Raw genomic sequence first — 12,500 nt, forward strand, 5'->3', positions numbered from 1 at the left:
TAGAACCAAACCTGTGGTATCTTTGAGGTATGCCTGCACTTGGATTTATATTTGTCGTTTTACTTTGTGTTTTCTATGTGTCTTGTGTCTTTTTTGTTCCTCAGTTCCTCCATTACTGCTTCCTTTGACATTGAATTAATATTATCTAATCTAGCATTTTAATTTCATTATTGGTTTTTGCATTGTGTGTGTATATATATATATATATATATATATATATATATATATATATATAAGCTCTTTATTGGAGTATAATTGCTTTACACTGTTGTGCCAGTTTCTGGTGCACAACGAAGTGAATCAGCTGTATTTATACATATATTCCCCTATTCCCTCCCTCCAGCAACTCCTTCCCACCCTCTCTGTCTCACCCCTCCAAGTCATCTGAGAAGTCAGATTTTAATCCTATTGGAATTCCCTTGTAGTGATGTCTTTTTAAATTTTTCTTCTGTAAAGATTTTCTCCTCATCTTTGGCTTTCAAAGCATTTTTATTGTGATGTTACTGTTTGTGGATCTCTTTGTGTTTTCCTACCTTGAGTTTGTTGAGCTTTCTGGATGTGTAGATTATTGTTTTTCAGTAGATTTGAGACGTCGTCAGCTATTATTTCATCAAATATTGCTGCATTTAATAGTGTCCCATGTTTCTTTGAAGTTCTGTTCATTTTTCTTCATTCTTTTTTCTCTCTGTTTTTCAGGTTGTATAATCTTTATTTATCTTTTTCAGATTTGCTTATTATTACTTCTGCTAATTCAAATCTACTGTTGGTCCTTTTAGTGAATTTTTCCCTTCAGTTATTGTACTTTTCAACTCTAGAATTTCCATTCTGTTCTTTTTTATAATTCCTGTCTCTTTATTGATAGTCTCTACTTGCTGCAACATTTCATCATGCTCTTTAATCATGGTTCCCTTTAGTTCTTTGAACATATTTATAATGGCTGCTTTGAAGACTTTGTTAAATTTGATATCTAGTTGCTCTCACAGGCAGTTTCTGTTACCTGATTTTTATCCCAGTGTAGGGATTATACTTTCCTGTTTCCTTGCATGACTAGTTTTTGTTGGAAATTAGATATTTTAGGTAATGTATTATCACAACTTTGGGTGCTGGTGCCTCCCTCTGGTGCTTGTTATGTTATTTGCTAGTTTATTGGTCAAGGCTCTACTATTTGGCTGTACAAATTTAGTAGAGCCAAATTTTACTATTCTAGTAGAGTCTATTTCTCTCTTGTACTGGTAAGCTTCTATTTTAGTAGAGTTTATTTCTGTACTATTTTTGTAGAGTCTATTTTACTGTACTATTTTACAGTACTATTTTAGTAGAGTCTATTTCTCTCTTGCCCTGGTAAGCTTCTGATATTGCTCCTCAGGGAGCATATTCTTGGGTTATGTCCACAGTCACCCTGGGTTAACAGTGGTTTTGGGAATTCTCTTTGGCTGACTGTCCCTGACCATAACCAGATGTTGAACTCTACTAACTGCTAGGTGATTGTTTAATTACTTTCAACAATGCTCTGGTGCATAAATTGCTCAGCAGCTGAACCAATGAAATTCAGAATCCTTTGAAGGGATAATTCTGGAAGTCTGTTGAGATTTTTTTCTGACTTCAGGCCGTCTCCTCCCAGTTATGTCTTTCCCAGATTCTCTCACACAAACTAGCCAGCTTACAGTTTAGCTTATACATCCAGTGATTCTACCAATATCATTCCAGTTGCCCTTTACCATAACCCCTACTAATTTTGAGAGTACCCTTAGGCTTGAACTTCTCCACAGTCTGTTGCAAATGAAGTCAGTTCCTTTTGGAAGAGAATAGCTCTCTGGTTTATGGCCTGCTCTCCCTCATGGCAAAATCTCTGAGTTACAGCTATGGAGCTGGAAGAGGGGACAATGGCAAGCTTCTCTGTCAGTAACAGTCCCAATTTAAGAGCTGAGTGCTCAATGGTGGTGCAGAAGGCAGTACCTTCAGCTCTTTTTTGTTTGACTCTTGCAGCATAGAATCACAGCCTTAAAAACCAGGAGAAAGATGATTGGGGTTCAATATTCTCATCAGCACCACACCCAGGGTAGAGCCTTCTGGAGGGCTGGGCAGAAGAAGAGAAAACCGCCTCTCACCTACACTTGCCCATAACTTAGCCTCAGTAACAGATAGGTGGGGGCAGGATGAGAAATACTAACATACTACCTGTCCTAGGATGGTAGCCCTCCAACTAGGAGCTGGATCCCTGTGTTCTTGACTGTACCAGTCTGGAGTAAAGTTTCCATCTTGCTGAGTTAGGAGGGAGGAAGGAGGAAGCAGATCTCAGTTCAAATACCACAGACTCTCACTCAGTATTCTTAAATTGTAGGAAAAGTTCTTGAATGTGTGTTTTTATAGTTGCTGTATATCCTTCAACCATATCCAGAGGTTTTAACTGGTGGTTTTAAAATAATTTTCACTAGTTTCACTGGTTGGTGAATCCACAGAGTTCCTCATGCTGTAAAGCTGATCAGAGTCACATCACCCACTCTCTATTTCCTCTTTCTGGAAATTCTTTAATAAGATCTTTGTTAGAACTTCTGCTACATACTATGTTTCAAGCTCTCTATCATGTTTTCCATCTTTCTCTGTGCATCCTGGGTTTCTCCTTTAGTTCATAATCCAGCTACAAATTCTCTCTCCAACTCTGTCTATATAACTCTCTTTTGAATTTCTAATTTTATTGACTATATTTCAAATTTCCTTCAGTACTATTTAGTACTTTTTAAAAAATCTGCCTGTTTTAAGGTAGAGGCATTTTTTGTTATGTTTTCTTTTTCTATGGCTTTGCTCCTAATAATTTATCCAATGTATGCATATATCTTATAGTATATATCTGACCCAGTCTAAGGAATTTTGATTTCTTGCTTACTAAGTTTGTTTGCCATGAATGACTATTAAATTTTGTGAAATGCTCTTTCTGTGTAAATTAAGGTATTTTTAGTCTTAATTAAAACAGAGAGGCTGTCATCTGACTTTTCATGTGTTTAAATGGAGGTAACTTTGAATTAGAATATAATTTTTTTGGAAACATATTAAATTGATGGATAGAGGCCTTAAAAGCTGATGGCTGCTAAATCCAAGACAGATGAAACATTATGTACCCCTTGATGGAAAAACATGCCACGTCCTCTGAAGTAGCTTTGAAAAATAGTCTGTCCAGATTCAACTTAGCAATTTAGAGAAAGTACAGAGGATAGAGGATTATATTAAATCATGCTATGGGGACGCAGTTACAAAAATCTGGATTATCTAAATCTCTCAAGGACAAACAACTGGATTTCTTCAAATAAACTGTAAGGAGAAAGAGTGCTTATGAAAGATGGGGGAGGGGAGAAAGGAAGAGTAAAAGGACCAGCAAGAGAGAGTGAACACAGAGATTAAAAGAAACATAAAATAAATATCAGCTGATTACAGTGTGGACTTTAACTGCCTCCTGATTCAAATAAACAATGTGTAAAAAAATGGCATTTATGAAACATTTTAACTTTTGAATATTCAGCACATATTTGACATTAAGGAATTTTTATTCATTTTTATGTGTACTAATGGTGTTGTGGCTATCTTAAAAATACTTATCCTTTAGAAGTTACATTGAAATATTCGTGGATGAAACTATATATGTGAAATGCTTCAAAAGAACATGGAAGGAGAGTAGTGGGTAGGAGTATAGAAGAAATGAATTGGTTATGAGATAATTCTTGAAGATGGGTGATGGATAAGATTCATTACTGTTTTTTGTATGTATTTGGAATTGGCTTTCCTATTACTGCTTTGGCTTTGTAATCTTGATTCAAGAGGAGGGAATTTCTAAACTAGAGTGAGGTCAAAAAAAGTAGTTAATGAGTGCATCATCACATTCTGATGTGTAGACTTTTTTAGTTTGAATCATCTATGAAACTAAGGGCATGGTTTGAAATCACTGACAGTTTCCTGTTCATTTTCGCTAAATGAAATCATCAAATGCTTTTCTTTTTATTGTGAAGAAATGTGCTCTGCAACAAAATACCTATGAAATCAAGCACATCTTTTTTTTCAGTTATATGCTGAATTCTGAAATACTTGTGCTCCAGTATTTGTTCTTTTTCAAAAACCATTTTTTTTTTAGGATCTTATTGACATGATTATTGTTCAATTTCCATTTCTGTTCAGTTGAAACTACTGATGGAGGTAAAACCAATAACAATTTATTGGTTGCTCATTAAGTGTAAGGCATGTGCCAGGCTTTTGGGAGTGGCATCTAAATCACTCCACAATTTTTAGAAATCTACAATGTCCTTGGGAAGACAAATTACATGACAAGATGAAAAACCTCCGAAAGATGTAAAAATTGTCAAGGCAACAGAATAAATGTTATATGATTTTTTTTTTGCAAACTCAAAATTCAATACCCAGAATTCCTAATTCGCTCTATCCTAGGTATTTTTCAATTATACCCTGATTAAGCCCCACCTCTGCTAAGATAACAAGGGGGCATTAGTTGGGAAAATAAGAGAGAATGGGGAAAAGGGCTCTATTGATATTAATTAAGGTACCACCATAAGACGTACATTCATTCATTCTCTTGGAAAGTGTGGACTTTTGGCTTCTGTCATGCCAGCACACGGTGATCATTATCATGAATTGAACAATTACAGGGAGTAGGACTCTACCCACAGGTAGGTCTCGCTTTGCCTCTGGGATACTTTATTAGGACTGTGTTTATAAAACATGTGAGAGGCGGAGAAGCTCTGATTTATTTGCAATAACTATACCCACTCATTTTTCTTCTCTCCTCCAATCTGGTGGAGAAACAGAGAAGAGATTTTTAATGCTTGTAGTAAATCACATAGAGCACATTTGGCAGCAGTTTTACAGTTTGGTTTTCTCTGTTCCCCTTTAGCTTGACTATTGAAGGATACCTTTTTGCAAAAGGGAGAAATAAGCTTTGTTCTTAATTGATTATTTAGGATTTAGCTCATCACTGATAAGTGAAATGAACAAGGTTGGTATATCACAACATTTTGATGAGTGACTGATTACTTATATCTTCAGAAAGATGTTTACATACCCTGCACTGATAGACTAGATAATGAATCAGATCTGACCAGTTCTGGGAAGAAGGGATTTTGCTATTCAGAGATAAATTAAGAAGTTTGGGAGACAAATGATATTTTGATGAATGATTGACTACATATACATGAAGATAGAGTCATTCAGAAAGTAGTTTTTCTTTTTTTATGAAATATTGCTTTCAAAATCCAGTCAAAAGATTGAAAGAAAGTAGGTTTTTTTAAAAAATTAATTTATTTGGCCACGCTGGGTCTTAGTTGGGGCACGCAGGATCATTGATCTTCATTGCACCATGCAAGATCTTTAGTTGCAGCATGTGGGATCTTTAGTTGTCACATATGAACTCTTAGTTGCTGCATGGGGGATCTAGTTCCCTGATCAGGGATTGAACCTGGCCCCCTGCATTGGGAGCGTAGATCTTAGCTACTGGACCACCAGGGGAGTCCCTGAAAGAAAGCGGGTTTTAACATCATGGTTAAAATAAGAAAAAAAAAAGTTTCATTGGGTTATTCAGGAAAATGCAGTTATCAGACACAAGATTATACCAGGCAATACATGTAATAATTTATTGAACACCTAATATGTAAGTAATTTTCTTTTTCAGAATTCCTGCTCTTCCAGTGTTTGTTATTTAGTTGGGGGAGTAGAATTTGTACATAAGTAAAATTATTCTAATAAATGGTCTGTGAGTAACATGCACTTCAGGTGGTTTGGGAGTACAAAGGAGAGACCATTTACTGTTGGGCTGATGTGACCAGGTTCCTAGGGAGAAGTGATTTGAACTGAAAATGAAGGGATGACTGAAATTTCAATAGGCAGAAATGCCATGGGTTAATACATTTAACAGTTATACATAGTAACTTATGTGTCAGTAGCTATGCTAAACAAACAGACAATTATATTGGGTTGGCCAAAAAGTTCATTCGGGTTTTTCCATAGGCTGTTACTGAAAAACCCAGACAAACTTTTTTGCCAATCCATAATACCAGTGTGACAATGTACTGTAATATAACAGGGTGTGTGTGGAACATGGGAAAGACAGTGTATGAGTCAAATGAACAGGGGTAGTGTTGGAGCAAAGAGGTTCCAGGTGGAGAGACAACAATTACAGTTAGGGCTAGAGGCAAGAGGGGGCCCAGGCTGCTTGGAGCTGCAGGCCAAGAACTGCTCTGTCCACTGTGGTAGCCCTTAGTCACACTGTAGCAAATGCGACCGAGACACTGAATTTTAGTTTTATTTAATTTTAATTAACTTAAGCTTAAAAATTAACATCTGTTTAAGTATATTTGGAACAACTAACAACATGTTAACCTGCATTTTGAAAGTAAATTTTATTAAATTTAAATACAGATCAAATACTTCTGATGTTAATTTAGTATCCAAATTGAGATGTAAAGTTGTTGTAAAATACATACCAGATTCCAAAGGTTTAGTATTTGTAAAAGAATGTGTAGAATTTAATAACATTTTAATATTAATTTTATGTTGACATAATATTTTGGATATATTAGGTTAAGTAAATTAATTTCACCTGCTTCTTTTTACTTTAAATTTTAAAAAAAATTTTATATTGGAGTATAGTTGATTAACAATGTTGTGTTAGTTTGTGTACAGCAAAGTTATTCAGTTATACATGTACAGGTATCTATTCTTTTTCAAATTCTTTTCCCATTTAGGTTATTACAGAGTATTGAGCAGAGTTCTCTGTAGTATACAGTAGGTCCTTGTTGGTTATCTATTGTAAATATAGCAGTGTGTACATGTCAATCACAAACTCCCAATCTATCCCTCTCTCCCTGCCCGCCCCCGCTGTAACCATAAGTTCTTTCACTAAGTCTGTGAGTCTGTTTCTGTTTTGAAAATAAGTTCGTGTCATTTTTTTTTAGATTCTGCATATAAGTGATATCATATGCTACTTGTCTTTCTCACTTACTATGATAATATCCAGGTCCATCCATGCTGCTGCAAATAGCATTTTTCATTCTTTTTCATGGCTGAGTAATATTTCATTGTCTATATGTACTACTACTTCTTTATCCATTTATCTGTTGATGGACACTTAGGTTGCTTCTATGTCTTGGCTATTGTAAATGGCACTGCAGTGAACATTGGGGTGCATGTATTCTTTCAAACCATGTTTTTCTCTGGATATATGCCCAGGTGTGAGATTGCTGGATCATATGGTAGCTCTATTTTTAGTTTCTTAAGGAACCTTTGTACTGTTCTTCATAGTGGCTGTACTGATTTACATTCCCACCAATGGTGTAGGAGGGTTCCCTTTTCTTCATACCCTCTCCAGTATTTATTGCTTGCAGACTTTATGATGATGGCCATTCTGACTGGTGTGAGGTGATATCTCATTGTAGTTTTGATTTGCATTTCTCTAATAATTAGCAGTGTTGAACATCTTTTCACATGTCTCTTGGCCATCTGTATGTCTTCTTTGGAGAAATGTCTATTTAGGCACGTCTGCCCATTTTTTGACTGCATTGTTTGGTTTTTTTGATATTGGGCCACATAAGCTGTTTGTAAACTTTGGAGATTAATCTCCTGTCGGTCACATTGTTTGTAAATATTTTCTCCCATTCTGTGGGTTGTCCTTTCATTTTGTTTGTGGTTTCCTTGCTATGCAAAAGCTTTTGAGTTTAATTAGGTCCCATTTGTTTACTTTTGTTTTTATTTTCATTACTCTAGGAGATGGATCAAGAAAGACATTGCTGTGATTTATGTCAAAGAGTGTTCTGCCTATGTTTTCCGCTAAGGGTTTTATAGTATCAGGTCTTACACTTAGGTCTTTAATCCATTTTGAGTTTATTTTGAGTATGGTGTTAAAGAATGTTCTAATTTCATTTTTGTACATGTAGTTGTTGAGTTTTCCCAGCATCACTTACTGAAATCTTTTCTCCATTGTGTATTCTTGCCTCCTTTGTCAAACATTAGGTGCCCATATGTGCGTGGGTTTATTTCTGGGCTCTCTATTCTGTTCCATTGATCTGTTTTTGTGCCAGTACCATACTGTCTTAATCACTGTAGCCTTGTAGTATAGTCTGAAGTCAGGGAGCCTGATTCCTCCAGCTCTGACTTTCCTTCTCAGGATTGCTTTGGCTGTTCGAGGTCTTTTGCATTTCCATACAAATTGTAAAATTTTGTGTTCTGGTTCTGTGAAAAATGCCATTGGTAATTTGATAGGGATTGCATTGAATTTGTAGATTGCCTTGGGTAGGTTAGTCATTTTGACAAAATTGATTCTTCCAATCCAAGAACATGGTATATCTTTCCATCTATGTCATCTTTGGTTTTTTTTATCAGCATCTTAATTGTTTTAGGAGTATAGGTCTCTGGCTCTTCAGGTAGGTTTATTCCTAGGCATTTTTTTCTTTTTTGATGCAGTGGTAAATGGGATTGTTTCTTTAATTTCTCTTTCCAATCTTTGTTAGTGTATAGAAATACAATAGATTTCTGTGTATTAATATGCTGCAACTTTACCAAATTCATTGATGAGCTGTAGTAGTTTTCTGGTAGCATCTTTAGGATTTTCTATGCATAGTATCGTGTCATCTGCAAACAGTGACAGTTTTACCTCTTCTTTTCCAATGTGGATTCCCTTTATTTCTTTTTCTTCTGATTGCTGTGGCTAGGACTTCCAAAACTATGTTGAATAAAAGTGGCGAAAGTGGACATCCTTGTCTTGTTCTTGATCTTAATCCCACTTGATCATGGTATACAATCCTTTTAACATACTGTTGGATTTTGGTTTGCTAGTATTTTGTTGAGGATTTTTGTGTCTATATTTATCAGTGATATTGGCCTGTAATTTTCTTTTTTTGTGATATCTTTGTCTGTTTTTCGTATGAGGGTGATGGTTCCCTTATAGAATGAGTTTAGGAGGGTTCCTTCCTCTGCAATGTTTTGGAATAGTTTCAGAAGGATAGGTGTTAACTCTTCTCTAAATGTTTGATAGAGTTTGCCTGTGAAGGCACCTGGTCCTGGACTTTTGTTTGTTAAAAGTTTAAATCACAGTTTCAATCTCAGTACTTGTGATTGGTCTGTTCATGTTTTCTGTTTTTTCCTGGTTCAGTCTTAGGAGTTTGTACCTGTCTAAGAATTTGTCCATTTCTTCTAGGTTGTCCATTTTATTGGCATAAAGTTGCTTGTAGTAGTCTCTTATGATCCTTTGTATTTCTGCAGTGTCCATTGTAACTTTTCCTTTTTAATTTCTAATTTTATCAATTTGAGCCCTCCCCCTCTTTTTCTTGATGAGTCTGGCTAAAAGCTTTTTCGATTTTGCTTACCTTTTCAAAGAACCGGCTTTTAGTTTCATTGGTCTTTTGTATTGTTTTCTTCACCTCTATTTCATTTATTTCTGCTCTGATTTTTATGATTTCTTTCCTTCTACTAGCTTTGGGTTTTGTTTGTTCCTTTTTCTCTGCTTGCTTTAGGTGTAAGATTAGGTTGTTAGATTTTTGTTTCCTGAGGTAGGACTGTATTGCTATAAACTTTCCTCTTACAACTGCTTTTGCTGCATCCCATAGGTTTTGGATCATCATGCTTTCATTTTCATTTGTCTCTAGGTATCTTTTGATTTCCTCTTTGATTTTTTCAGTGACCCATTGTTTGTTTAGTAGCATATTGTTCAGCCACCATGTGTTTGTGTTTTTTACAGTTTTTTTCTTGTAGTTGATTTCTCATCTCATAGCATTGTGGTCAGAAAAGGTGCTTGATATGATTTCAGTTTTCTTAAATTGACCAAGGCTCACTTTGTGGCCCAGCATGTAATCAATCCTGGAGAATGTTCCATGAACATTTGAGAAGACTGTGTATTCTGCTGCTTTTGGATGGAAAGCTCTATAAATATGTTAAGTCCATCTGGTCTGATAATGTCATTTAAGGCCTGTGTTTCCTTATTGATTTTCTTTCTGGATATCTGTCCATTGATAAAAGTGGGTTGAAAGTTCCCCACTATTATTGTGTTACTGTCAATTTCTCCTTTTATAGCTGTTATTATTTGCCTTATATATTGAGGAGCTCCTATGATGGGTATGTATATATTTACAATTATTGTATCTTCTTCTTGGCTTGATCCCTTGATCATTATGTAGTGTCCTTTTTTACTCTTGTAACAGATATTTTAAAGTATATTTGTCTGATATGTGTATTGCTACTTCAGCTTTCTTTTGATTTCCATTTGCATGGAATATCTTTTTCAATCTCCTCACTTTCAATCTGTATGTATCCTAGATCTGAAGTGGGTCTCTTGTAGACAGAATATATATGGGTCTTGTTTTTGTACCCATTCAGCCAGTCTGTGTCTCTTGGTTGGAGCATTTAATTCATTTACATTTAAGGTAATTATCAATATGTGTGTTCTTATGGCCATTTTGTTAATTGTTTTGGGTTTGTTTTTGTAGGGCTTTTTTCTTCCCTTCCTCTTTCGTTCTCTTCTCTTGTGATTTGACTATTTTTATGTTGTGTTTGGATTCCTTTTTCTTTTTTTGTGCGTGAATCTATTGTAGATTTTTGATTTGAAGTTATCATGAGGTTTTGATGTAGCAGTCTATATATATAAATAAGATTGTCTTAAGTTGCTGGTCTTTTAATTTCAAATGCATTTCCAATTTATTGCATTTGTGCTCCCCTCACAATTTTTGATTTTGATATCATATTTGTCTGCAGATGACTTCCTATCTTTACTGTGTGTTTGTGGTTACCAGTGAGCTTTCCATTCATAATTTTGTTTCTAGTTGTTGCCATTTCTTTTCTGTCTAGATAAGTCCCTTTAGCATTTGTTGCAAACCTGGTCTGGTGTGCTGAATTCTCTTAGCTTTTGCTTGTCTGTATAGCTTTTGATTTCCCCATTGAATCTGAATGAAAGCCTTGCTGGTTATTCCTAGTTGTAGGGTCTTCCCTTTCTTCACTTTAAATATATCGTGCCACTCCCTCTGGCCTGAGGAGTTTCTGCTGAGAAACCAGCTGATAACCTTTTGGGAGTTCCCTTGTATGTTGTTACTTTTAATATTTTTTTCTTTGTCTTTAATCTTTGTCAGTTTGATTACTATGTGTCTCGGCATGTTCCTTCTTGGGTTTATCTTGCCTGGGACTGTCTGTGCTTCCTAAACTGGGTGTTTCTTTTTCCCTGTTGGGGAAGTTTCAGCTACTATCTCTTCAGATATTTTCTCAGGTCCTTTCCCTCTCTTTTCTCCTTCTGGGATCCCTACAGTGTGAATGTTGGTGTGGTTATTGTTGTTCCCGAGGTCTCTTGGACTGTCTTCATTTCTTTTCATTCTTTTTTCTTTATTCTGTTCCACAGCAGTGATTTCCACCATTCTGTCTTGCAGCTCACTTATCCGTTCTTCTGCCTCAGTAATTCTATGGATTCTTTCTAGTGTATTTTTCATTTCAGTTTACTGTATTCTTCACCTCTCTTTGTTCTTTAGTTCTTCTAGGTCTTTGTTAAACATTTCTTGTATCTTCTCGATCTGTTCCTCCATTCTTTTTTGAAGATCTTGGATCATCTTTACTATCATTACTCTGAATCTTTTTCAGGTAGATTGCATATTTCCACTTCATTTAGTTGTTATTCTGGGGTTTTATCTTGTTCCTTCACCCGGGACATATTCCTCTGCTGTCTCATTTGTTTCTAACTTTCTGTGGTTGCGGATTCTGTTCCACAGGCTGCAGGGTTGTATTTTTTTTTGCTTTTGCTGTCTGCCCTTTGGTGGATGAGGCTGTCTACGACGCTTGTGCAGGCTTCCTGGTGGGAGGAACTGATTCCTGCTCACTGGTGGGTGGAGCAGGCTCTTGTTCCTTTGGTGGGCAGGGCTGTGTCAGGGAGTGTGTTTAGTGGAAAGCTGTGTGCTCAGGAAGACTTTAAGCAGCCTGTCTGCTGATAAGTTGGGCTGTGTTCCTGTCCTGTTGATTGTTTAGCCTGAGGCATCCCAGCATTGGAGCCTATCGGCTATTGGGTGGGGCCTGGTCTTGGTAAGAAAATGGTGGCCTCCAAGAGGGCTCACACCCATGAATACTCCCAAGAACCACTGCCACCAGTGTCCTTGTCCCTGCAGTGAGCCACAGCTGCCTTCCACCTTTGCAGGAGACCCTCCAATACTAGCAGGTAAGTCTGGCCCAGTCTCTTATGAGGTTTCTGCTTTTTTCCCTTGGTCCTGGTGTGCACGAGACCCTGTGTGCCCTCCAATAGTGAAGTTTGTTTCCTCCAGTTCTATGGAATTCCTGTGATCAAACCCCACTAGCCTTCAAAGCCATATCCTCTGGTGGCTCCTTCTTCCATTGCCAGACTCCCAGGTTGGAGAGGCTGATTTGGGGGCTCAGAACTTTCACTCCTGTGGAAGAATTTCTGTGGTATAATTATTTTCCAGTTTGTGGGCTGCCCACCCATTGTATATGGGATTTGATTTTATCACATTTGCACGACTTCTGCT

Source organism: Hippopotamus amphibius, chromosome 2, assembly GCF_030028045.1.
Source record: "Hippopotamus amphibius kiboko isolate mHipAmp2 chromosome 2, mHipAmp2.hap2, whole genome shotgun sequence".
NCBI lineage: Eukaryota > Metazoa > Chordata > Mammalia > Artiodactyla > Hippopotamidae > Hippopotamus > Hippopotamus amphibius.